This window comes from Mesoplodon bidens (genome assembly GCF_964165515.1).
Source record: "Mesoplodon bidens genome assembly, chromosome: 16".
NCBI classification, from domain to species: Eukaryota; Metazoa; Chordata; class Mammalia; order Artiodactyla; family Ziphiidae; genus Mesoplodon; species Mesoplodon bidens.
Window position 1 is genome coordinate 71,478,903 of NC_138173.1, and position 24,132 is coordinate 71,503,034.

The window sequence follows — 24,132 nt, forward strand, 5'->3', positions numbered from 1 at the left end:
TGTGCTGAAACTACTGAAATCCACACACGTAGAGCCCATGCTCCACAACAAGAGAAGCCACCGCAGTGAGAAGCCCGCACACCACAAGGAAGACTAGCCCCCGCTTGCCACAACTAGAGAAAGTGCGTGCACAGCAACAAAGACCCAACACAGCCAGAAATAAATAATAAATAAAATAAAAATAAAAAAGAAGCTATCGTAATATCTTATTATTACAGATTTTAAATTTAATACAGTTGCAGTTAAAGCACGTATGTGTTTATTTATAATCCTTTAAAATTTAGTGAAAATCTGTTGATGATCAAGTATATTGTCTTCCTTGGTGAATTTTCCATGTTTAATTGAACTGTATTAAGCAATTGTCGGTAATTCTGTTTTTAAACTTTGATTACAATTTCCTCTCTAACCGCCCCCGACCGCCCCAAAAAGAAGCTATTGTAATAGAAAGGCTAGTGGTGATAAAGGCCTGAATTGTGACAGAGTCAGTGTAGATGATGAAGAAGAAACAAATTCCAAACCATCATGGAAATGGCATAGCCAGGTCCCAAATCTCCCAGGCAACTTACCTGGATTAATACAATAGCCCTTGGCTTGTACCCCCGATTCCACCTGTCCTCTCTTACAGTCTATTTTTAGTTCAACAATAAGAAATATCTGGTTAAAATGCTGGTCAGATTATGCCACTTTCCTGCCCAGAACTCATTGCTTCCCGACTCTCTCAGAGTAAAAGCTGAGAAAGGCCTATGGGCCAACAGGATCTGTCCTTTCATTGCTTTTCTGGCCCAGTCTCCTTACTGCCCTTTTTATCTCATTAACTCCACTTTAGTCCACACTGACCTCCTGCTGTTCCTTGAACCCACAGGCATACTCAGACCTCAGGACCTTTGCACATCCTGTGCCCTCTGCCTGAAATGCTGTTCCTTCAGATTTTCTCATGACTTGCTCCTTCACTTCCTTTAAGTTACTGCTCAACTGTCATATTTTCAGTGAGGACTTTCTGAGTGTTCAATTTAAAATCACACCCCGCCTCCTTCCAACACTCTTAACTTCCCTTCATTGCTTTATTTTTCTCTGTAACCCCTCACACTTCCTTAAATAGTATATGTTTTACTTATTATTTTGTTTAATGTCTATCTCCACCTGCTAGAATGTAAGCTCCAGAATGGCAGGATTTCTTGTTATTTCTCTGTGCACTGCTATATTCCTCATGCCTACAACAGTACCTGGCACATACTAAGCACTCAGTCAGTACTTACTGAATGAGTGCTAACTAAAAGAATAACTGAATCTGAGGAATATTATTGGCATTTAAGCATAGGTAGAAGAATTATTCTTTATAAACGCAAACTATGTACTGGGTAGTAAGGTTATATAGAGTAGGACTGGGAAAGCTTGGTGTGCCTTCAAGGAGATTATGCGTGACAGTTTATATCACTCAACACAACTTCTCTTGGCCATTCTGGGCCAAGAGATCAAATTTGTTGCTCCTTAAATGTCTTTTATATCTTCCTATCCTAGCGGCCCCTGAATGATCATTACTAATTGGTGATCTATCTAGATGGCTCTAAGAGTCATATGAGAGGCTGGATGGAAACTCATGCCTATAATGGTGCATAAGAGACAGCAAGTGATCAATTATCCTTCATTTCCTTCCCTCACACTTTTTCCCTCATCATTTCTTCCTCTCCCTCTACCTTTTCTTTTTCCCTCCTCTGCTTATTGGCTACCTCAGAGGTGAATGGATTGAGGGCTATACTTATTGCCAGGTTAAGAATGGAGGCTGAGTGGTAAGGAAACCAAGAAGGAGGGGAGAAGGGGAGGAGAAGATGTGGGAGGGCTTCTGGGAGTGCTGCTCATGATTAATAGTTATTTGAGTGTAATTTCACTGGGTTTAGCTGAATGTTAGGCCATATAATCATGGTTAAAAAGCTTTAATTCCCGGGGCTTCCCTGGTGGTGCAGTGGTTGAGAGTCCGCCTGCTGATGCAGGGGACGCGGGTTCGTGCCCCGGTCCGGGAGGATCCCACATGACGCAGAGCGGCTAGGCCCATGAGCCATGGCCACTGAGCCTGTGCGTCCGGAATAGGAGAGGCCACAGGGGTGAGAGGCCTGCATACTGGAAAAAAAAAAAAAAGCTTTAATTTCCAAGTTGAGAAGGATGGTTGAATACTCCCCAATCACTGCGACACTCAGCCTGCAGACTATTGAGAAACCCCACTGCAGCATTCATTGAATTATTCCATTCCTAATAAATTCTGCCACCTCCATCCCAGATTCAGTTTGGATGTTGCAGATGCAGAAAAGATGATGACTGTGGGGACGAATCTACTATCATTAACTGAAGCCTTCATATTCCACATTTCCAATAAATATCGACATAGGATGTGATGAAAGCGCATGTAGCTGGTGGCGTTCTTCCAGCCTTATCTTGACAGTGTAGTACAGAGAAGCCCCAAAAGGAATGTAACTCAAGAGGCTTTGGGTTCTAGTCCCAGCTCCATTGGTTACTGGCTGGATGACTCTGTGTGACAGAGCCTTCATTTTTTCAACTGTCATTGGACATAACATCCATTCTTCAGAAGATGCAAAGGAGAAAGTGTATCAAGGACCTGGCACATTGCCTCTGGCATATAGTGTGTTTAAGGTATGTAATTTCCCTTTTCTCTCTCATCCTAAAGACTTCAAGACCATCCAGTTGTCTGGTCCATATTACTAATGAAACTGAGTTCATATTACTCATGCACAAGGCTCATCGGCCTTTGTGGTGTTGCCTTCTACTGATGCTGCTCCTAAATAGATGCCTGAGTGTGTCCCATTGGGAACATCATGTGTCTTCTTAGGGCATCCAGCATTAGGGTTAAAATTTTGTGTGTTTTTTTCCCCAGCAGTGAGGGTAGACTCTTCTGAACCAACTGCATCTCTGTTAGATGCTGCTGTGGCCTTTGGTATCAGTCCGGATAGGCTATGTAATGCCAGTTAACAGCCAACCCCCAAGTCTCAGTGCCTTACAAGCACAAACACTTATTTCTCACTCCTGCTTTATGTTCAGCATGGCTTGGTTGTAACTACTCCATGTCAGCTTAAATCCAGATCCAGTCAAATGGGGCAGGCTGTCTGTGTAATATCGCCTGTCGCATGGAAGAGGGGAAGAAGACATGGCAAATTACATAATGGCTCTTCAAGTTTCTTCCTGGAAATGACACATGCTACTCTTCCCGCATTTCACTGGCTGGAGAGTCACATGACAATTCTTGAGTTCATCAGAATAGGGCTGTGTAATCCTCACATAAGGTAAAGCACCTCGAGGAGAGAAAAATGGAAAACTTGGTTAGAAAGTAACACAATATTGATCTGAGCAGTCCTGAATGAAAAAAAAAAGTAACACAATACCATGTTCTTATTTTTCTAAAGTTCAATCATAATTTCACCATACTTATTTGACAGCTATCAGTATTTACTTGTCATTTTTCTTTAAAAACCAGTATTACTTAAAGAGGTTACCATAAAAAGTAAAACCAGGGATAATGAAAGAATGATATTAAATTCTCCCTGGATATTTTATTTTTGAAGGCTCTGGACCTAAGGCAAATTCTCTGTCTCCATCTCTCTATGTTTTGTTTTGTTTTTCTCTCCGTCTCTCTTTCTGTTAGAAGAGAAGGAAATTGGCAAGTTTTAAGATGCTAACAACATATGGTACCTAACTTAGGCTTTATTCTCAAAGTAATAAGTGGAGTTGGGGAAAAAATGAAAAAGAGGATGGCTTTCATACTACGTAATTCGGTTATTTAATGTCTTACCTGTGTACCAACAAAAATTCTCTCTGTAGAACTAAAAAAAAATTAAAATCATGTGTATCCACTTATGGTAAGTCTCACGCATTTAGAAACACTGATCCATGAGGGTAATGGAATGGCCTAGATTCCAGGCTTATTCATGTTTATATCTCTGCACTGTACCTGGCAAGTGTGTGCTCAGTAAATGTTTGTGGAATGAAGCAATGGCCAATTCTTTTTCTGGTATAGATTCTTGCATATAAAAGATGCTCAAAAATAAATGTTTTAAATCAATAAATGTAAAGGTCTGGGATCCCCTTGCTTTGTCTCTGCTCAAGGTCCAGGCCCTCCTGGCATCACCTTTTTGCTTTTTTCTGCCTAGCCTAGAAACTTAGAGAAATCAAGTTTTGAGATGGGTTTAGATCATCATCTGCCATCAACGTATGGATCTGCTGTGTCATGGCCCCAGGAGAGTACCTTACAGTAGTCATGTCAAGGTTCATCTGAAGGTAACACCAACATGAGTTTAAGCCGTGGGTGTCTAGGTCGATCAATGGAACTTCCCTTCTTGAAGTCTCTCAGAATACCTGGGTTGGTAAGCCTGTGTTTTGAAGCATAGGGGGTCATACCACCCATCCCCTGCCCCTTATCAAGGCAACTCCTCTTGTCGTTCAGTCCAGTGAGCAGAAGGGGGCATGGGAGTTGGTGGAGGTGCCAGAAGCTGGGAGGCTGCCCCTCAGGAGGCTTCATGGGTGAGCTGCTTTCATAGATTTAACTCCATCAAGGTCTTTTGCAGGTTCTTAAACTAAAAATTAAATTAAAAGAATTTCTGAACACAGCAGAGGAAAATTTCAATGATAGACTGACATGAACCTAACATACAAACAGACACACACACACACACACACACACACACACACACACTGATACATCAAATCAGATACCAAAACACCCATTTACAAAGAGAGAGATATTTTTTCAGTGAGAAATATGAGTGTCCTCTGCCAGAAGCTTGTGGCTTCTTACATCTGGGATATGCCTGCATAGTATAAAACCACTAGTGGTTGGGAGATTGGGATTGACATATATGCACTATCAATAATATGTATAAAATAGATAACTAGTGAGAATCTACTGTATAGCACAGGGAACTCTACTCAATACTCTGTGGTGACCCTAATGGGAAGGAAATCCAAAAAAGAGGGGAAAAAAATGAAACCACCAGTGGATCCTTCCCTCAGTGGGCCTCATTAGATGCAGTGGGGCTGGGAGTCAAGAGTTTCTAGTTCGTGTCGATTTCTGGAATCCCAGTGCCTTAGAGTTCACTTTCCCAGGTTCATATTGTCCACAAGCAGAGGATTTGGGGACTTGAACCCACTTCTGTTTGGCTCCAAAACACGTGCTCTTAGACAAGTCACTGAACTGCCTCTTCAGTGACAAGAATGGTCATGTCCCTGGCAGTTGGTATCTCTGCCCCGGACACTGGTACGTATGACCAACAAAGATGGCCTTTCTTTCCTATTTTGCATACTGAAGTAGTATGCGTAAACCTTGATGACCAAACTACTGTCAGTATATTTTTCCTCACAGGCTTGGTCGATATAGTGTCTCTTTCTACTCTGTATTTTTTATTTTGTTTAACTCTTGGAGTGTGGATCAACTGAAGCTTTTTTGGTTGTAATTAAGAGAAAATCCAACTCAGATTGGAAATATATTGTTATTGAGCTGAAAAGCACAGAGGCAGGACTAGGTCAGAGAGGCCTGTTCAGTAGCTTAGTGATGTCAGTAGGTACTTGGTCTCTTTCTGCCTCTCCATTCTGCCTTTGATGGTGCCCACTTCACTCCTACGTTAGCTCTCTTCACAGCTCCAGTCGTTCCCCCACATCTGAGGACTTCCATTCTTCCTTATTTATAACCAGCCGGAAAGCAGGATTGTCAGTTCCCAGAAATCCAAGGAAAAGTCATGTAGCCAAATCAGGCTTAGGTCAAACGTCTATCCTGTTTCCAAGGGGATGCACTATTCTGATTGGCTTAGCCTAGCTTGTATCTTCCACACCTGGAACTGGAGTCGGCTTCCTCAGAGCTGTCAGAAAAGAGGGAGGGGAAGCTGGATGCTGGGAAGGCCACCCAGAAGTCTCTACTGAAGACGTTACAATTATTTCCTCATCCCTAAGTACCTGGTTGGAGTATGAAGGAGAGGACTCACTGTCCTTCTCCACCCCCTCCACCCTTTCCCTTCCCTCCCCATCCGTCTGCCATAATGAACTGCCAAATAGTGAGGTGCAGACACCAAACACGATGGGAAGAGGGGGAGGTTGACTGCATGGACTCCTTCAACAGGCTCACCTGCCCTCGGACGCCTGGTTGAGGTTGGCCAGTAGGAAGCTCAGGAGGGAGGTTGGTGAACTGGGGCACCCATTCTCCCTATCAGGTTTGCACTCTTACTGAGGACCTCAGCTCCTGTTGGGAGATTGTTCTCCATGTAGCTACGCTTGGGATTCTGGTAACTTCTCCCCCTCTTTGCTTCTTCGGATCTGGGGGACGGTAACTGGCCCTGTTTCTTCTAGCACGTAGATTCCGTGCTGTCCCTTATTGGTTTCCCTCCTGCATGTAGTTGCATTGTTGAGCCCTTGTGCATCCAGCTTGCAGGTGCCACACTCCCCTGCCAGGGCCCTGACCGCTACATAGCTTCATTATTTACCCAGGGATATTTCAGGGCAGGTGAAACACGTGCCGTCTCATGGCTGCATTCTCCCTCTGCCTCAGGGTCTTGCTCTTCTATTACTTAGTCCATCATCTTTTCATCGTCAGAGTCTTAACACTGTTACAGCCTTAACTACGTGGTAGTTTAAACCACACATCTACGAAGACACCACTTTTAGAGGGTACGCTATTCACCTTGCTGTCGTTACTGGAACCCATGCAGTTATTCATGGCTGAATTTTAGTGGTCAGGCAGGCTCTGTGGTGTGAATGGGTTGACTGAGCTGAAAGAATCAGTGATCAAGTGGGCGGAGGAAACATGTTTTGATATTTTAAGTGCTGAGACAGCTAAAGCTTGGGCTTAAAAGGAAAAGTGAGAAAGCCCAAGTCAAGGATGGAGCCTCCAGTTTCAAGCCTCCAGGAGCCTCCTGCTTTTGCAGCTAACTGTCTTAACTGCAAAATGCACATTTAAAAGAGCAAGACTTCCCAGGCGGGGGCGGTGGAGCTGGGGTGCGATGAGAGGATGATGCCAGGGAAGCTGTCACACTGGCTCAGCCTCCATCCCATGGATGAGCCCGTGGGCCCAAGACCTCATCCTGGGAGAGGTGGCACTGCTCCCTTTAACGCTAGGTCCCTTGTCACCAGAGCTCATTATCTGCTCAACGTGAGTCACCGAGTCCCGCTCGGTGGCCCCCCACACCCTTTAGCTGGAGGAGGCTCCACGAGCCTTCCTGGTGGGAGGACGTGGAACAGGGAGGGCCCCAGGCGTGAGCCTCCCGGGACCCAGGAAGAACTTGGGCTTTCTCTTTTCTCCTTTTTAGAGAAGCTTGTGGAACAAGGGAGGGGAGAGGAAGAGGCAGGAGAGTGGGAGGGAGAGAGCTGCGTGCAGGTACCTGGGCTTCTGCGTCAGGGCTGGCAGAGGAGGGGGACCTGGGAGTGTCTCCGGTTCACGGAGGCGAAAACCCAGCGCTGTCTAGACCCCGTTGACACTGTGTAGTGACAGCCGCAGCCCCACTCTCTGCCCCGTGTGCCTGGTCAGGTCCCGCTTGGCTGGTTTCCAATGTCCTCCAGCCTGTCGCCCCCTCATTCCTGTCCATTCTGCCTCGGGATCTTTCTCCAGCCCGTCCCCGTCTGTCCGTCTGCATCAGCACTGCCTGGCTCAGGGCCACGTCCTCCCTCACGTAGACCGTGGCCGCCTCCTAACTGTGTTCCTTACTGCCGTGCTCTCTGGTCCCGTGAAAGCGCCGCGTCTGACGTGCCCCTTACCCCAGTGTCAGCTGCCGTCCCCGCTCACACACCTGCCTAATGGAAGGTGGTCCTCACGTCTGTGTCCCTAGACCAGGAGTCTTGGGGGAGCCCTTGTCCCGTTCATCTCTCTATATACCTAGTACCTGGTATAACATTCAACCAGAGCTGTTGAACTGGAGCAGTTGTGCTCCCCAGGGATGCTGAGCAAGGTCTGGAAACATTTTTGGTGTCAGAACTTGGGGTGACACTGCCAGTTATTGGATAGAGGATGTGACTAAACATTCTGCAGTGCCAGGGACGGTAGCCCTGCCCACCCGCAGCAAAGGACTGGGCTCCCCAAGTGTCAGTAGTGCCAAGGTTAAGAAGCCCTGCTTAAGCCCATGGTAGGTACTTAAGTAATGCTTGCTGAATGAATACATTATAGAAAAGGCTATGAAATATCGGGTGCTTGCCATTTGCCAATGCTGAGCTGAGTGCTTGCCCTGTCTTGTCTTGAACCTTCCCTTCAACCTACCAGGAGGGTGTGGGTGTATCTTCCTTATGCCTTGGCACCCCTGCATCTAACATTACGCCTGACACCTAAAGGGGCTTAATAGATGTCTGTAGAAAGTGAAGCGCAGAGAGGTCATCTGACCTGAGTGTGGCCCAGCTGGACTCCGACACTGTCTGTGTTCTTTCCATGACACTCTGCCGAGCAAGAACTGCCTACAATTTCCAATGGCTTTCACACTTGCAGGTGGACTGGCCTTTGGAAACGTGGGCAAAGCAAGTTTTATTCGGCCCCCTTTAGAGACGGGAAAGTTGAATTATGGGATCCTCAGTGATGGCTCACGCCTTCCAGGAAGTTTGGTGGGTCCCAAATCTCAGTGTTTTCAGAAGAAATAACAGGTGGGTGGGTGAAGGGATAGGGATGGGGTCTATTTCTTTTGAAGCTGAGATGAATAGCATTTCCTCTGCCAGAGCCCCTTGACTAAACTCTAAAGTAACCACGTCAGGGTTCGTGGTTAATGTATATGGGGCTTTATCCAGTTAACTGGGGTTTTATTGCCATTTCTAGCCTCAAGAGGGAGGGGATATGGGGATATATGTATACATATAGCTGATTCACTCAGTTGTACAGCAGAAACTAACATAACATTGTAAAGCATTTATACTCCAATAAAGATTTGAAAAAAAAAAGTGATTTAGAAGGACCCCTGAATTTGAGTCAGAAGATCTGCGGACAGAGGACCTGGCTCTCTCAGTCTGGGTGGCCTTGGCTAAGTTCCTTACACTTGCCTAATCTCACTTTCCTCGTTGGTTAAGTGCAGAGGAGGTAGTTTGGAGGCACAAAGGAGATAAGGTGTGGGAAAACTTGCATCCCGTCTCGAGTTCTATTCCAACACACAGGATCTGTACCAGGGGCTGATCTTTGCGCTTAAAAGTGACCCTTGGTAGTGCTAAGTGAAACAAGTGACAGGAGGGCAAATACCGTGTGATTCCACTTATGTGAAGTATCTAGAAGAGTCAGATTCATAGAGACAGAAGGCAGAACCCTAGTTACCTGGGGCTGGGGGACGTGGGGATGGGGAGTTAGTGTTTAATGGGTACAAAGTGTCTATTTGGGGTGATGAAGGTGTTCTGGAAATAGTAATGGTTGCACAATGTTGTGAATATACTTAATGCCACTGAATCATACACTTAAACTGATTAAAATGGTCCATTTTATGTTATTACAGTACCACAATAAAGAACAAATTAAGAATTGATTCTTGGTTTTTCAAAAGGCTTTGTGTTTGGTCTCATCAGAGTTCTAAATCCAACTTTTCATTTTCTGAATGAAGCTGTCCAGGTGAAGGGAAACCAAATGACCAGCTCAAGGACCCATGCTAGGTTGGACCACGAGGAACACAGGACCCAGACCACATGACTTCCAGCTTGTTGCATTCCTCTTTGTCCAATCAAAGCCTCCTTAGCTGTGGGCAGGCTGCTGGTCGTCAGAGAAGCTGCCTGCAAAGATGCTGGGACACCCTTTTTATGAACTAGGAATCCAGGACAAAGGCAAAGAATAGTCACAAAGACCAGAAACCAAGCAGATACAAGTGTTTGGGGCATCAAGGCACTTGCTGCATGAAACAAGGGGCGTCTGTTTAGCTTTGTGTGGCGGAATCTACACTGGTGTGTTTGGATCAGATGAGTGACGGCCGCGCGAGCGGGTGCTGTAATCCCAGAACCCACACGTCTGTCCACCCCCGTGTTCTTTGGGCTTGGTGCCCAAGTGTTTGTTGAGCAAATGCATAAATAAGCAAACACACTGAATGGAAGGAGTGGGGAGTCACATCCAGTGTTGAGTCTCAGATTCGCCCCTTACTACCTGAGACCTGGATTAGAGTCACTTACCCTTTCTGAGGCTCAGTTTCCTCACCTGTAAAATGGGATAATAATAGTGCTTAATTCACAGGCTGCTCTGGAGGAGTAAGTATCGAACGTGATAAACTTATGGAGTAATCTATTTTTAATAGGCAATAATGATGTATTAAGCATGGATTTATACTCAAGAGTCTTCTCTGTCAAACGTAGTGCCAAAAACGGACGTCTTCAAGGGGATGCCAGTATAATGGGGGTGATAAAATAGGTGGAGGACGATCCAAGACCGCATTTGAACGCTGCTGTCCAAGGTGGTGCAGAGAGCACCTCTGCCTTTGTGACTTCGGGGAAGTCTCTCTTAATTCCGTCTTCAGTTGTCCAGCAGGCGTGATGTTTGTCTCCTTGCTCAGCCAGCCCTTCAGAATTGTTGCAATTTCCACAGGAGATAAAAATCTCCAAAAGGCTTTTGTGAGCAGCAAAGCATTGTGTGTGTGACATGTAGTCATGTCAGGTGCTGAGGGAGGGAGGAGTCAGGCCACCAACCGCTGCCTTTGTGCCTCTGGGGCTCCACATTCGCCATGCGAGATGGGGGCCCACTCCTCCAGGGGCCGGGGACCCAGGTGAGCTTGTTCCTCGTAAGATGCTGTCCCCGGAATAGCAACGTTTCTGAACTTCTCAGCAGAAAGGCCTTGCAGGCTTGCAAGACAAGCCTATAATTATAATTTTTGATTTGGAAAGTAGCGTGCCTCAAGCTTGAAGTGGCGGGCAGTGTGGGTAGTCACGCCTTAGTTTCTTTTCCAGAAAGTCCTCAGCTAGGTACAAACACACCTTTGATGAATGTACAGTAGAGTTTTTTCTTCGCTTGATTTTGAAGACCTCCTTAATGCCTTCAGAATATTAATGACTTCTATTTTCAACCCTGGAGCAGGAACCTGAAGCTGAAACTTTTTAGGATCTTTCTCACTCCACGTGAGAAAAGCCGTCCTCAGCTCTGGTCCTATTAACACAGGCAAGGTGATAACAGCAGGGAGGGGAGAGGACTAACGGGGTGAGGGCCCACCATGCCTGCGGCACTCTACAAACAAACACCCTGGAAGGTTGCCACTAATAACACTGGTTAAAGTCAGGCAGCCATAACTCAGGGAAGTGAAGTACATTGATCAAGGTCACGAGGATGGTGACAGACTAGCCTGAGAGGTGGGGCGTGTCAGACACAGGCTCATGCACCCCTGCCGCTGCACCATAGCCTCCTAGGCCTCCTCGGCTGGGCCAGGTGTGTGGGGTGGGAGGGAAGAGGACGCATTATAAAGGGAGATGCTCTAAGTGAATGAATGGCTGGCGACAGAGACAGAGGAGAAAAGCACCCCAGACAGCCTGGGCTCGGCTGCTTAAAATAGGCAAAGAAATTCTTCAGCTGATGCACAATCACCACAGGGGTTAATGCAGCTCCGCTCCTTGGGGTTAACTTATACTCCATGAGCCCCTATTAGATGAGATTTCTAAAATGCATAAGAGCACGGGGCTCGTTAGGGACCTTCACAAAAGCCTGGTGTGGGAGAAGACAGGGAGGCTGGTGCCGTGAAGCCAGCCCAGAATAACCTGGGTGGGGCTGCCTACGGGGGCAGGTGCAGGAGTCGCTGCCGACGTGCAGGGCTCTGGTTGCCAGTGGCCCCATTGAGCATCAAAGGAAAGCACGGGTGCAGAGCAGGGAGCTGGGTTCTCCTCAATTCCCAGAAGAGTGGAGCCAGGAGGGACCCTGGAGGTCATCTGGGCCGATCCTCCTCTCCCACCCACTGCTGGATAGAAGGGGACACTGAGGCCCAGAGAGAAGTAAGCTTCCAGTCGAGTGAGCTTCTGGATACAACCAAGCGCCCTGCAGTTCCATCCAGCCTTCCCTGACAATGTCTACTGCTCCTGTCTTCATCCCTCAATCAGCCCTAAGTCCAAGTTCCTGCTCTGGGATAGAAGGTGTCACTCATTGGTTTATTCATTCTCCCATTCGTTCTCTTGTTGAACAAACCTACTGCCCACCTCCTGAGCAGGTGCTGTGTTCTGCTCTGGGAAAGGCAGTCAGGCATCACCCTGCCTGCTCCCTCAGAGAACTCGGTCTGGTGTGCAAGGTGCAGTTATAACAATGGTTTCTTTTTCTTCTCTTCTTTTTTTTTTAAATAGTTATTTATTTATTTGGCTGCGCTGGGTCTTAGTTGCGGCATGCAACATTTTTAGTTGTGGCATGTGAACCCTTAGTTGCGGCATGTGGGGTCCAGTCCTCTGACCAGGGATCAAACCCGGGCCCCTGGCATTGGGAACGTGGAGCCTTAGCCACTGGACCACCAGGGAAGTCCCATAACAGTGACTTCTAAGTTTTCTTCTAGCTCTGGCTACTCCATGAATCGGTGCTGAATAATTAGGGAATCTCCTGATTAGTTTGGCTTCTCCAGTCTCTGTCTGTCAGTTCAGGAAACATGCACTGTCAGATTAACCTTCTGGAAAACAGCTCGGCATCCTCAGTGACTCCCTGTTGCCTCGACAGACTCCAAGCTTTGAATCCCCTTTAGATCGCGTACCCCTCACATCTGGTCAATACAGAGTCCCTGGCTGGTTCTGGAGCACACGTCATCTGCTATCCTTCCTTCGATAGTAGGACACCTGGGTTCTTGTTGGTCCACCTGGCAGGCCTTCCTTCCCCACGTCCACCTACGGGAATCACACTCTTTAAGGCTCACATGTCATGGCACCTCTTCCAAGAAGACCTTTCTGAACATTTTCAAGACAGACCATCCCTTACATCTCTGAACTCTCCTTAAAACTCTTAACTCTTGGTTGTATATTTTCTAGAATCTTTAGCTCACACTTAAGCCCTGTGTACCTCAGTTTCCTCATCTGTAAAATGGGAAAATGGTAGTACCCATCTTACTTGTTGTGAAGACTGAATACATAGGTATGTGAACTGGAGCAAATTGACTAGGTCAATCAATGTTATTTGTTGTAATGATTGTGTCCATTATTGTTACGGCACTTTTGGACATAGAGTCATACCCATTTATTCTTACACTTTACAGCACCTGTAGGGCGTTTCTTCCATGTAAGTGAGACCTGGCACCTGATTGTTCAATGAACAGTATTATTTAAGATATTCAACCCTTTGTTCATTGAACAGAGGTGTCCTGGTTGCCTGCGAGGCCCTGGGTGTTGAGAACACAGGGGAAGGAGGCACGGGCCTGCCCTCCAGCAGCTCATGGTCTGGAGGGGGACAAACACACGGCACAAAGCAGGCTGCCCTGGGGCAAGGGTCACAGAAGGGATAGGTGCTCAGGGTCCTGCAGGTCTACGTTGGGGGATTCATTGTGCTCAGAAACAGTAAAAGTAAGGGCTCACCCCGTGGGAACTTAAATGGCACTTTTCTTGTTACCTAAACTTTGGCTGAGCCTCCAAAGTTGAGAACAAATGGTATTAAGTGGCCACAGATTCTGAGCAGTGAAGAGAGAGAATCTGTGAAGCACTGCCGAGGTGCGGCCCCTAAATCAGTCTAAAGGTCCCAGCCCCTCACCCCCAGGGAGGGTGGGAAAGAATTGCAGGGAGGTTGATGGAAGGGACGGAGGTGGGATTCTCTGCAGTGCTGGGGCATCCTGTGCCCTTCCGATGGGGGCGGCAGGGCAGGTGAGGGGGCCGCGGGCTTCCCTAGTACCGTTTAAAGAGCTCGGCCTTGGGCATTTCAGGGTGTCGGAGTGGCCCAGGGGGGTGGAATGAGAGCCATGTGGATCACGCAGGGCAGGAAGCCAGCCACGAGTGTCTGGCCGTGGGCCCAGGTGTGTCCTGGGATGGTCAGCTGGATGCGGGGGCTAAGGGGACATCATAAGCCACAAGCCAGAGGTGACATCAGTCAAGTTAGGGGACTGCAGCCAGAGGTCCCCCGTGGACATATTTCTCCCGAAAGAGCTCCACGAGGAAAAGGGTGAGTATTTAGACACCTGCCATATCCTCAGGGCCCCCAACGCTGGATGACAGCTCTAGTGAATGGGACAGTTTCTGCTCCTTCTCTCCTCACAGGGGTCCCTCTCTTCCCACCCAGCCCTGGAGGATTCAGAGGCAGCCCAGAGGGAGGAGGAAAGAGGAATGATACTGACGAGCACCACCCATCCCCCGAATGGGGGTCTCAGCCTAGGGCAGGCAGACGTGGGGGAAGAGATGTTTAAACAGGGTAAGGCTCTGAGGTTTTGGTATTAGTGGACAGGACAGTTTAATAACTGCACTTAAGAGTTGTCTGGAAAGTCAGAGTGCTTCCCCAGGTAGGCCTTTGCACACGCTGTTCGCTTGGCCTGGAGCAGCATTGTCCCCTCCTCCCCAAGCCCTCCCTTTCCCCGTGGCCAATTCTATCGGGCTGGCCAAGAAGTTCGTTCGGGTTTTTGCCCAACATTGTACAGAAAAACCCGAACGAACTTTTGGGCCAACCAGTACAAGGTTGAGCTTGGCTGGCGCCCTCTCTGGAAACCCCTCTGACCACAATTTCCTGCCTTTTGCTCCTGTCACACGTAGAGTTAGTGACCTAGGGGATCCACTGTCTTAACACTTACTGCACTCCTTTGTCATTGCCTATTTGCTGATCTGCCTCTCCTACTAGACCACAGACCCTGGGGACTGTCTTTCATGTCTGTAGCACGATGCGACATCGCCTCCACCCTGTGTCCCACGTTTAGCTCATGGTGACAGTGATGGAAACTCCTTGCTTGTGCTTATTCTAATGTGGGAGGTTAAGTAACCTAAGGACGCACAGCTAGGAAGGGGCCAGGCTGAGATGGGGGAGTCTCTGGCTGATCTTTATCTGCAGAGTGTGGATGACAGTCCTTGCCCCTGGAGATTAAAACACATGTGGAAACAGAAGCGACAGTGACTTGGAATGGCAGAGCGAGATGGACTCAGGGATTTGAATGTGCTTTGGAGGAAGAGACCTGGACCCCTTGGCCTCTGAGGTCTGCAGGGCCCCTGCCCAGAGGAGGGGAGGCAGCGGCTCCTTCCCAGATGCCTTTCCTCTTCAGGGCAGTGAGCCTGGGAGTGGGGAGGGTTCCAGGGAGCAATTTCCAGGAATTTCCTAGCACTTCACTGCAGGGCTTTTAGGCAAAGCAGCGGCCGTCAACACTGCTGACTGCTGGGTGCTGGAGAGCCCAAGTGTCAGAGGCTGTGAGAGCGGAGATGGAAGGAGAAATGCCGGGGAAGGGTGCCGCCGAGAGCCAGTCATCTTGGCAGCACTGAAGCACGCGCAGGCTGCATTTCCAGGGGGCTGGGAAATGAGGCTTCGGAGAGCACGGGCGGGGTGGGGTGAGGGGAGAAGCAGCCCAGCTTGTGGGGATGGCAGCCTCAACGCACATGTTGTGAGCTGAGCACAGGGTGTATGAGGGCAGAGATGTGAGTGCAACCCCTGATGAGCCCTCGGATGACGGGGGAGACAGAGATGAACAGAAGAGAACAATACAGAGTAATAAGGAGGGGGACACAGGGCCTGCGGAAACCCAGAGGAAGTGCAGTTAAAACAGAGGCGCGCAAACTGTTCTCAGTCCAGGCTGCATAGTACAGTCACCTGGGGAGACTTTAAAAAATACGTTGTCCAGGTCCCATCCTAGATCAATTAATTCAGTATCCCTGGTGGTGGGACCCAAGGGTCAGTATTGGTTTTTTGTTTTTTTAAAGCTCCCCAGGGGATTTTGGTTTGCAGCCAAGGTTGAGAACAGTACTGGACCGAGAGGTCTGGGGATGATTCTCAGAGAAGGTAGAGCTTGAGTGGGTCTTGGGCAGGAGTTGGATGAAGAAGGTGGAGGAAGGGCTCTCTGGGGGGGAAGGGTAAGGCGGGCGGAGGCCAGAGGAGACAAAGCAGGATCCACCAAAGGAGATGAGGGAAGATTCCACAGTGAGGGCTGAATGGGAGGCTGTGATTGCATCTAGGAAAGCTGCCCGTGCTCAGCCCAAGGGCTAAGAGCTTCTTGGAATCTATGGGGCAGCGCTGAAAACATTTTAGGCTAAGGATGATGTTATCAGGACATCAATGAAGGAAAGAAACTGGTGGGTAAAAGCTCCCTCCCCTGTCCTTCAGAGGGATGGTTCTGGAAGGAGTTCTGAGCCCATCCAATCAAGCTCCCAAGTGCCACAGCAACAACTCTGAAATGCGCCCCAGTACTGGCTTTTCCCCCGTCTTTACCTCATTCTCCCTGATGCCGGCCTCACTCTCCTTTCCAGACTCATCTCCTAAACAAACTGCCTGCACCTGAGACTTGGTTTCAGGCTGTTTGGGGGGAGCCACACTAAGACAAGCCCCAGGCAACACCCAGACCTCAAAGAGCTCACTGTCTGCTGCTGGGTCAGATGAGTGTAGAGATCAGCTCAGTACATGAGACACATCTAGTGATGGGCGAAGCACAGGGTGCTTTGGGAAAATAAAGGGCGGGCGTCAGGACCTATTCTGGGGCGATATGGAAGGCTTGCCAGAGGAAGTGGTATTCAAGGTGAGAACTGAAAATCAGGAGGATATTGGCCTGGTAAAGACCGCGTGTGTGGGTGTAGGGCCAGACAGAGGGTGTGAGGATGAAAGCCAGTATAGGCAGAGAGCAGGGGCTACTCTAAAGCTGTCTGGAGATGGTGTGACACTGCCTAGGAATTGCACAGAGTTACTCAGGCCTGGAGTGTAGAGTGAGAGGGTCCAAGTGGCCCGAGATGGGACTGCCACTGCAGAGGCTGAGAGGCCATGGTTTAGGTCATTAGGCCACTGTATCCTGAATGTTACATGAAGCCACCGAGGGTTATTTATCATGGATAGGAGCTGAAGTATGTGAGTTTCAGGTGCCTAGCACAGGGCTTGGCCCAGAAATTGCCTTCTAATATAACAATTATTTATCATTATTCATCTTGAGGGTCATTCCTCCTGTTCTCTTTACCTACCATCCCTCTTCCTCCTTTACAATTTTGCCTTCACCCTCAATTTATTCTTTCTGCTGTCTGGAAATATCCAACTGCCTCCAATTTAACAAAGAAAAAAAAAATCAACTCACCCAACGAGGGAGAGTCTGTAGATTCTGTTGCCTGGTTCCTGGCTCCTTCAAAGGCAGGTAGGGATTGGAGGAGAGAAAGAAGGTCTCTTTCCCGACAGGTGGGTGACATTTTATGGGGAATAATAGGAGGATTTCTGTCAAGCAGTCATGATGGGTCCTAACAGTGTTTGGGTGTTTATATATGGGTGAGTATAAGTTACAGTGGAGCCCCTAGGCATACAGCATTTCTAGCTGGGCATGGTCGGGGAGGGGTTTCTGGGGTGGGACACTTTGACTTTTTAAATACTCCTCTGGCATCTCTGGGTCCCCAGCCCTGGCACAGCGTCTGCCCTGGAGTGAGGACACCACTTCCTTCCATGTTAACTGGCAAGAAAGGGAAGGGGCACATACATTTATTGATGACCTACCCTGGTCCAAGGACTTTCGTTACCATGAGAATAAAGATGATGTGAATATCATCATCCCCAGTGAGCAGATGAGAACGTTGAGGACCAGAGTGGAAGGTTGAATACGCTGGTCAAGGTTACACGATTTGCCGGTCATCAGGACAGGATTTGCACCCACCTGGCCTGAGACCACAACCTATGATCCCCCTCTCAATATCCCCGCCTCCTTCTCCACAAGGGTCAAATTAGGTCATGCCCTGCCACTTCTCCATCCTGTCTTAAGATTAAAATCAGACCCCTATGCTTATTTTACATTTTCTCCCCTCTCCCCTGCTCCCAGCCTCCACCCCAATCAGCAGACAAAGGGACAAGGAAGCTCTGCGAAGCTGACTCTATAGCTGTCTCCATCCATGGATCCCAAGTAGCCCCAGATGCCAGAACTGAAACCACGCCATGACTTAATGAGCTTTACACCCTTCACATTTGCTGTGTTTATAAATATCGACAAAGTTTGCATTTATTTTCAGAGAAGGGGAGGAAAAGGAATCCCTTGTGGTTTTTATGACAACATTTAAAATAATCAAGTACCCAAATGACCATTAAAATCACATGGTAGTTAAGAGCATGAGGTCTGGAGCCAGATTGCTTGGGCTAGACTGCTTTCACCTCCTCTTGCTATCTGTGTGACCTTGGACAAGTTTCTGAACTGCTCTGTGCCTCAGTTTGCTTACCTGTTAAATGGGGATAATAATGGCTTCTGCCTCCTAAGAATTAAATAACAGTATAAAGCACTAAGAACAGAGCCTGGAAGAGTTAAGCACTAAATATATATTAACTTATTTTTTCCTCCTCCTCTTCCTCTTCCTCCATCATCATCATCATCATCATCATCATCATCTTATAGCCCATCTCCCTACTCCCTAGAAAGAGGCATCTTGTTGGAAAGATGCCCTTGCTTCAAGCTCCCCGCACTGCCTGGGCTTACATTTCCAGGCTCTATTCACACTGAACTACAGTTGTCTGCCTAATGATTGCCTCCTCTTCTGAAAAGTGTATTCCTTGAGGGCAGAGCTATTGTTTAAATTGGAGCTTCTTTTCCTGGGTCCATGGAATTCAGGGCTGCCATTAAGTTGAATAGGCGAAATACATCTTTATTTCACTAACTTCCATGTCAGTGGTTCTCAAATGTGCAGAATGACCTGGAGGGCTTCCTTAAACACAGATTTATGGCCCTCCACTAGGGCAAACAGCCATCCTGGTTTGTCTGGGAGTAAGGGGTTCCTAGGATGTGGGATTCTCAGTGCTAAAATTAAGGGGCCTCCTCAGCAAATTGGGATGAGCCAGTCACTGTAGCCCCAATCCCAGAGTCTCTGATTCAGTAGAGCTGAGGAGATAATTTGCATATCAGATGGTTCCTACCTGATGCCTGTGTTGCCTGGACCACACTCTGAGAACCAGTGGTCTGCCTGAAAAGTCGTTCATTGCTACTATGTAGCAACATAGTAGCAATGTAATACCAAACTACAGTATTATTTGCAATACCTGGGACTTCACTACCAACAGAAATGATATATATTTTCCTATTACCTTACGGATATCTCAAAATATCATTTACACTCACTACCTTGAAATCAGAGTTGTTATGAGACAGCTGATCAGTCTCATTTTTTAACGTGTTAATTATGATGTGCATAAATTATTATACTACCACTTTCATTTTTAATATTTGATAACTACATTTTGATGTAATTGGTTTCCTTTGTAATCTTAAATTTTATTCTTTAGAAAATATTGTTCTGGGGCTTCCCTGTTGGCGCAGCGGTTGAGAGTCCGTCTGCTGATGCATGGGACACGGGTTCGTGTCCCAGTCCGGGAGGATCCCAAATGCCGCGGAGCGGCTGGGCCCCTGAGCCATGGCCGCTGAGCCTGTGCGTCCGGAGCCTGTGCTCCGCAACGGGAGAGGCCACAGCAGTGAGAGGCCTGCGTACCGCAAAAAAAAAAAAAAAAAAAGACTGTGTGTGTGGGGGGTGGGGGGTTAGGTGGGGAAAGGAGAGAGAGAGAGAGGAGGATGGGAGGGAGAAACAGACAGAAAGAGAAAATGACAGCCCTCCTTTTGCTAGTCTGAACAAAATAGTGTTGAATATTGTAAATTCTACACGGTTTTTGTTCTTTGCTGGGAAATAATTCCAAGTCCTTCCTCAAGGGCAGCATACTGGACAAGGGTCCTTGATGCTGGTAAGTGGTCAGCTGTGTTCCACAGTTTTTTTTTTTTTTTTTTTGCGGTACGCGGGCCTCTCACTGTTGTGGCCCCTCCCATCGCGGAGCACAGGCTCCGGACGCGCAGGCTCAGCGGCCATGGCTCACGGGCCCAGCCGCTCCGTGGCATGTGGGATCTTCCCGGACCAGGGTATGAACCCGTGTCTCCTGCATCGGCAGGCGGACTCTCAACCACTGCGCCACCAGGGAAGCCCTGTTCCACAGTTTTGAACTCACTGTTCCGGGGGGAGCTGACTGCTGGCTTGGTATAGTCCTGGAACTGAGTGATTTATTCTTTTTTTTTTTTTTTTTTTTTGCGGTACGCGGGCCTCTCACTGTTGTGGCCTCTCCCGTTGCGGAGCACAGGCTCCGGATGCGCAGGCTCAGCGGCCATGGCTCGGGCCCAGCCGCTCCGCGGCATGTGGGATCCTCCCGGACCGGGGCACGAACCCTTGTCCCCTGCATCGGCAGGCGGACTCTCAACCACTGCGCCACCAGGGAAGCCCTGAGCCATTTATTCTTATGGCCACTGAGGGTCTTGGTGGAGAATCACTCATTAGGAATCCCAGCTGCTCTAGTCTCCCCTCCTGGGAGGCCTGGACTGAGAGTGGGTGGGATAGGATGGTGGTGAGAGCCTCAGCCCAGGAGTCTGGAGATCCTGGAGCCCAGAGCTGGTGTCTGTTCACTTTCTGTCAGTGTGAGCCTGAGTGAGCATCTCAGCCTGCTGGGCTCTGACCCCTTGTAAGTACAAATCATCGTAACCTTGTGACCAATGCTATGAAGTGGTTGTGCAGGTGAAATGCACAAAATCTGTGATGATATTTTGAAAAACTAAAGCACTTGGAAAATACTGATAAAATAGTGGCGGTAATAATAGCAATAATACCAGCAGCGATACTGTTACTAGTTACGCCAGGCTGACTCTGGCCAACTTTGTTCAGACTCACACTCTCAGTCAGGGTCTGGGATTCGCTGCTTCCCGAGCCCTTTGAATTTCACCTTTTGGCATCAGATCTTCCTATTACATGTTCATAGACACCCTTGCTTTTCATTAAACACATTTTTCTTGAAGTCCTGTAAGTGGTTCTGGGTTCACAATTGTGAACAAGGTACACGGAGAGGTTGGGTAAGGGAGCTTTGCAAGATTTTGAAGTTGAGGATTCATTTCCTCATTTTATAGATGAGAAAAATGAGGATCTGAAAACTGAGTAACTTGCCCGGCCGGAAGGGCAGAGCCTGGCTGGAGCAGCTCCGGCTTCAGGTCCAGTGCCGTTTATCATTCACCCACTGCCCCACTGCTTCTCCAAAATCCTCCCAAAGATCTCCTTCTTTTCTCCCAATGCCCAGGTGTTGAACTAAAAGGGAGTTGGGAGAAAAAGGAAATGAGGGAGATGACATTTTTAGAGGCAAGATGGTTTTCAAAAAAAAAAAGAAGAGCTTTTATCCCCCCCTCCATTTGCAGGTGAAGTAAAGCGAGAAAAAGGATACATGGGGAAATGATGGGGGTGGGGTGTGGGACCGCTCACTTTTGTCTCCAGTTAAGAATATCTTCCTGACTTTTTCCTTTCTTCAGATGTCTGTGCACTAGCAGAAAATGATCTTTTTTTTTTTTAACCATATAAAGGAAAAAAAAAAAACCTTTTAGCTTCAAACCAGAGCTATGAAATGCTTGTGTTCACATGCAGGCAGGAAATGGGATTGTTTCTAGAAATAAACTTCAGGACCCTCAGTATTAGGAAATGGGAACTTAGGTTGATCTTTCTTGTTTATGAAAGTTCTTGAACTGTTGTAGAAAACTAGTGAATTCATTAATTCATAACACCGATTTTTATTAATTGCCTGGGTCTGAGATGCTCTGAACTTAAATTTTCCCCTTATATCCCGGCATAGGTCTGGATCCATTGCACAGGGTTTAGTGCATTGTAAATGGTCAGTACATGTTTCTTAGGAAATTAGATAAAGGAGGGTGGAGGTGGGTAGGTGGTCTCCACCCCAGCCCGCTTTGGAGAGTCCCTGTTCATTGGCACCTTCCTTGTACCCCTTTCCTAAGTTCTCTCTCCTCCTCCCCACCTCCTGGTCTCTCTCTTCCGGCCCTGCTAAATACCCCTACGGGAAAAGTATACTTCAAGAAGGATTCAAAGCCATTTCATACTAAAGAATAAGCAGCTGGATGTAGCTCATGTTTGTCCCTTCTACAATGGTTTGCAGAGTTATTGCGAGAAATATGCTGTGGGCACTCTAGGAGGCAGCCACTCAGTATGAAGGCATAGACTTGGAATAAAACACTTGGGTTCCAGACTGCTCCAGATGTGAGCTGTGAGCTTCACCATCCCCTCTCCTCCCGCTTCTACCTCTATCCTCACTGGGACAGACACGGCTGCAAGGCACACTGGGATCTCTGCCCAGCCAGCTATCATGGAGTGAGAAGAAGCAAGCCAGGCAACAGGAGAAATAGGAAAACAGGGCAGAAAACACTTCACTGGGGCCAGGGAGGGGTGAGCAGTTACAGAAATGTCCAAACAGATGTTCAGAAGGAGGGAGAGGCATTAACTAAACAGGTGAGCAAACAAATCAATGTGTAATTACAAATCATGATATGGTCTACCAGCAAGAATGTGGAGCCTCACAGAGGAGGCTAAGTCTGAGCTACAGTAGGAAGGATAAGAAGGAGGTATCGGGCTTCCCCGGTGGCGCAGTGGTTGAGAGTCCGCCTGCCGATGCAGGGGACACGGGTTCGTGCCCCGGTCTGGGAAGATCCCATATGCTGTGGAGTGGCTGGGCCTGTGAGCCATGGCCACTGAGCCTGCGGGTCTGGAGCCTGTGCTCTGCAACGGGAGAGGCCACAGCAGTGAGAGGCCCGTGTACCGCAAAAAAAAACAAGGAGGTATCCACGCAGAGACTAGGGGAAGAGTGGGGGGACCAGAGGGGAGGAGTCAGGCCCCAGGGAGGAGAGACACTGTGGTCATTTTTTCCACCCTGTTGAGAAAGTGGCTTATGGACGCACAGAGAGCAGTGGGTGCCTCCCAGACCCCTCCATCTCTTCTAAGTGACCGCCCCAAGCCTGGGCATTTTCTACGACACCTAATAGGAGGCAGGAGGGGAGGAGGGAGGGAGGGAGGGAGGAAGAAAGCCAGCCTTTCCTGGGTACTTAATTTGTATTTGCTGCTTGGAAGTCCATCGTTTCTTTTACGTATATTCCCACCATCCTGGACCTGGGTGGGAATTTCCCAGTTTGTTCAAAGAGCAAACTCAGCCCCGATGCCAGGGAGGCAGGGCTGACAGGCGTCGGAGTCAAGATTGGTCTGTGGTCTTGCGTTCTCCTCACCCGTCCTCAGGCTTCCTCTAGAAGGCGTCCTGGGGACAGAACGCAGGTTCAAAGGTGTGCACCTCCTGCCTAATCAAACCTGAGGCTCATCAGCAGCTTCTCATAATGGGCTTTGTCACACATCCTACCTGTGTCTTCACAAAGGTCCTGGGTTTCTTAATCACAGCCTCCTCTCCTGTTACTATCTTCTCTCAGCCCTGAGAGCACTTTCCTCTTTAGTCCTCAGGAGTCAGGAAGGATGGAGGAAGATGAAGATACGTAGTGGAATGTCACAGAGATGATAGTAACCGTCCCTTCTGAGAGCCCCTTTGAGTATTCCTTCTGGCTGAATCTTCTTTTTTTTTTAATTTATTTATTTATTTTTGGCTGTGTTGGGTCTTTGTTGCTGCGCGCGGGTTTTCTCTAGTTGCGGCGAGCAGGGGCTACTCTTCGCTGTGGTGCGCGGGCTTCTCATTGCAGTGGCTTCCCTTGTTGCAGAGGGCGGGCTCTAGGTGCGCGGGCTTCAGTAGTTGCGGCATGTGGGCTCAGTAGTTGTGACTCGCGGGCTCTAGAGCACAGGCTCAGTCGTTGTGGCGCATGGGCTTAGTTGCTCCACGGCATGTGGGATCTTCCCACACCAGGGCTTGAACATGTGTCCCCTGCACTGGCAGGTGGATACTTAACCACTGTGCCACCAGGGAAGTCCCCTTGCTGAATCTTGTAAGAAGAATCTGGATGAGAAGTTATTAACCCCACACATGAGCTTTATTTCCTCTGCAAGCCAGTAGTAGAAATTAAGTCCAAGTCATTTAAACCCCAGAAAAAGTAAGGGGGTTACTATTAAGGTAAAGGAGTGCTTCAGGCAGCCCAAAAGCAAGAATTATTAGGAAACTTCCTGAAGATTCTCACACCACAGCCTGCAAACTGGGGTGGACTTTCTTGCTGTTGCCCCATCTCTGCTCCTCTTCGAGCCTCTCAGTGTGCACCTGTGCCTGCCTCTCTCTCTCAATAAAACAACAGGGTAGCAACAGGGGTGTCCTCTAATTTTACATGTCACAGATGCAGTCACTCAACAGACCTT

The 24,132-nt window shown here is 48.2% G+C and overlaps 1 long non-coding RNA gene across 1 annotated transcript in view; it reads left to right on the top strand.

Annotated features, from left to right (window-relative positions):
- Positions 1-24,132, top strand: part of LOC308629925 — a 241,358-nt gene that overhangs the window by 121,510 nt on the left and 95,716 nt on the right. The window lies entirely within an intron of this gene.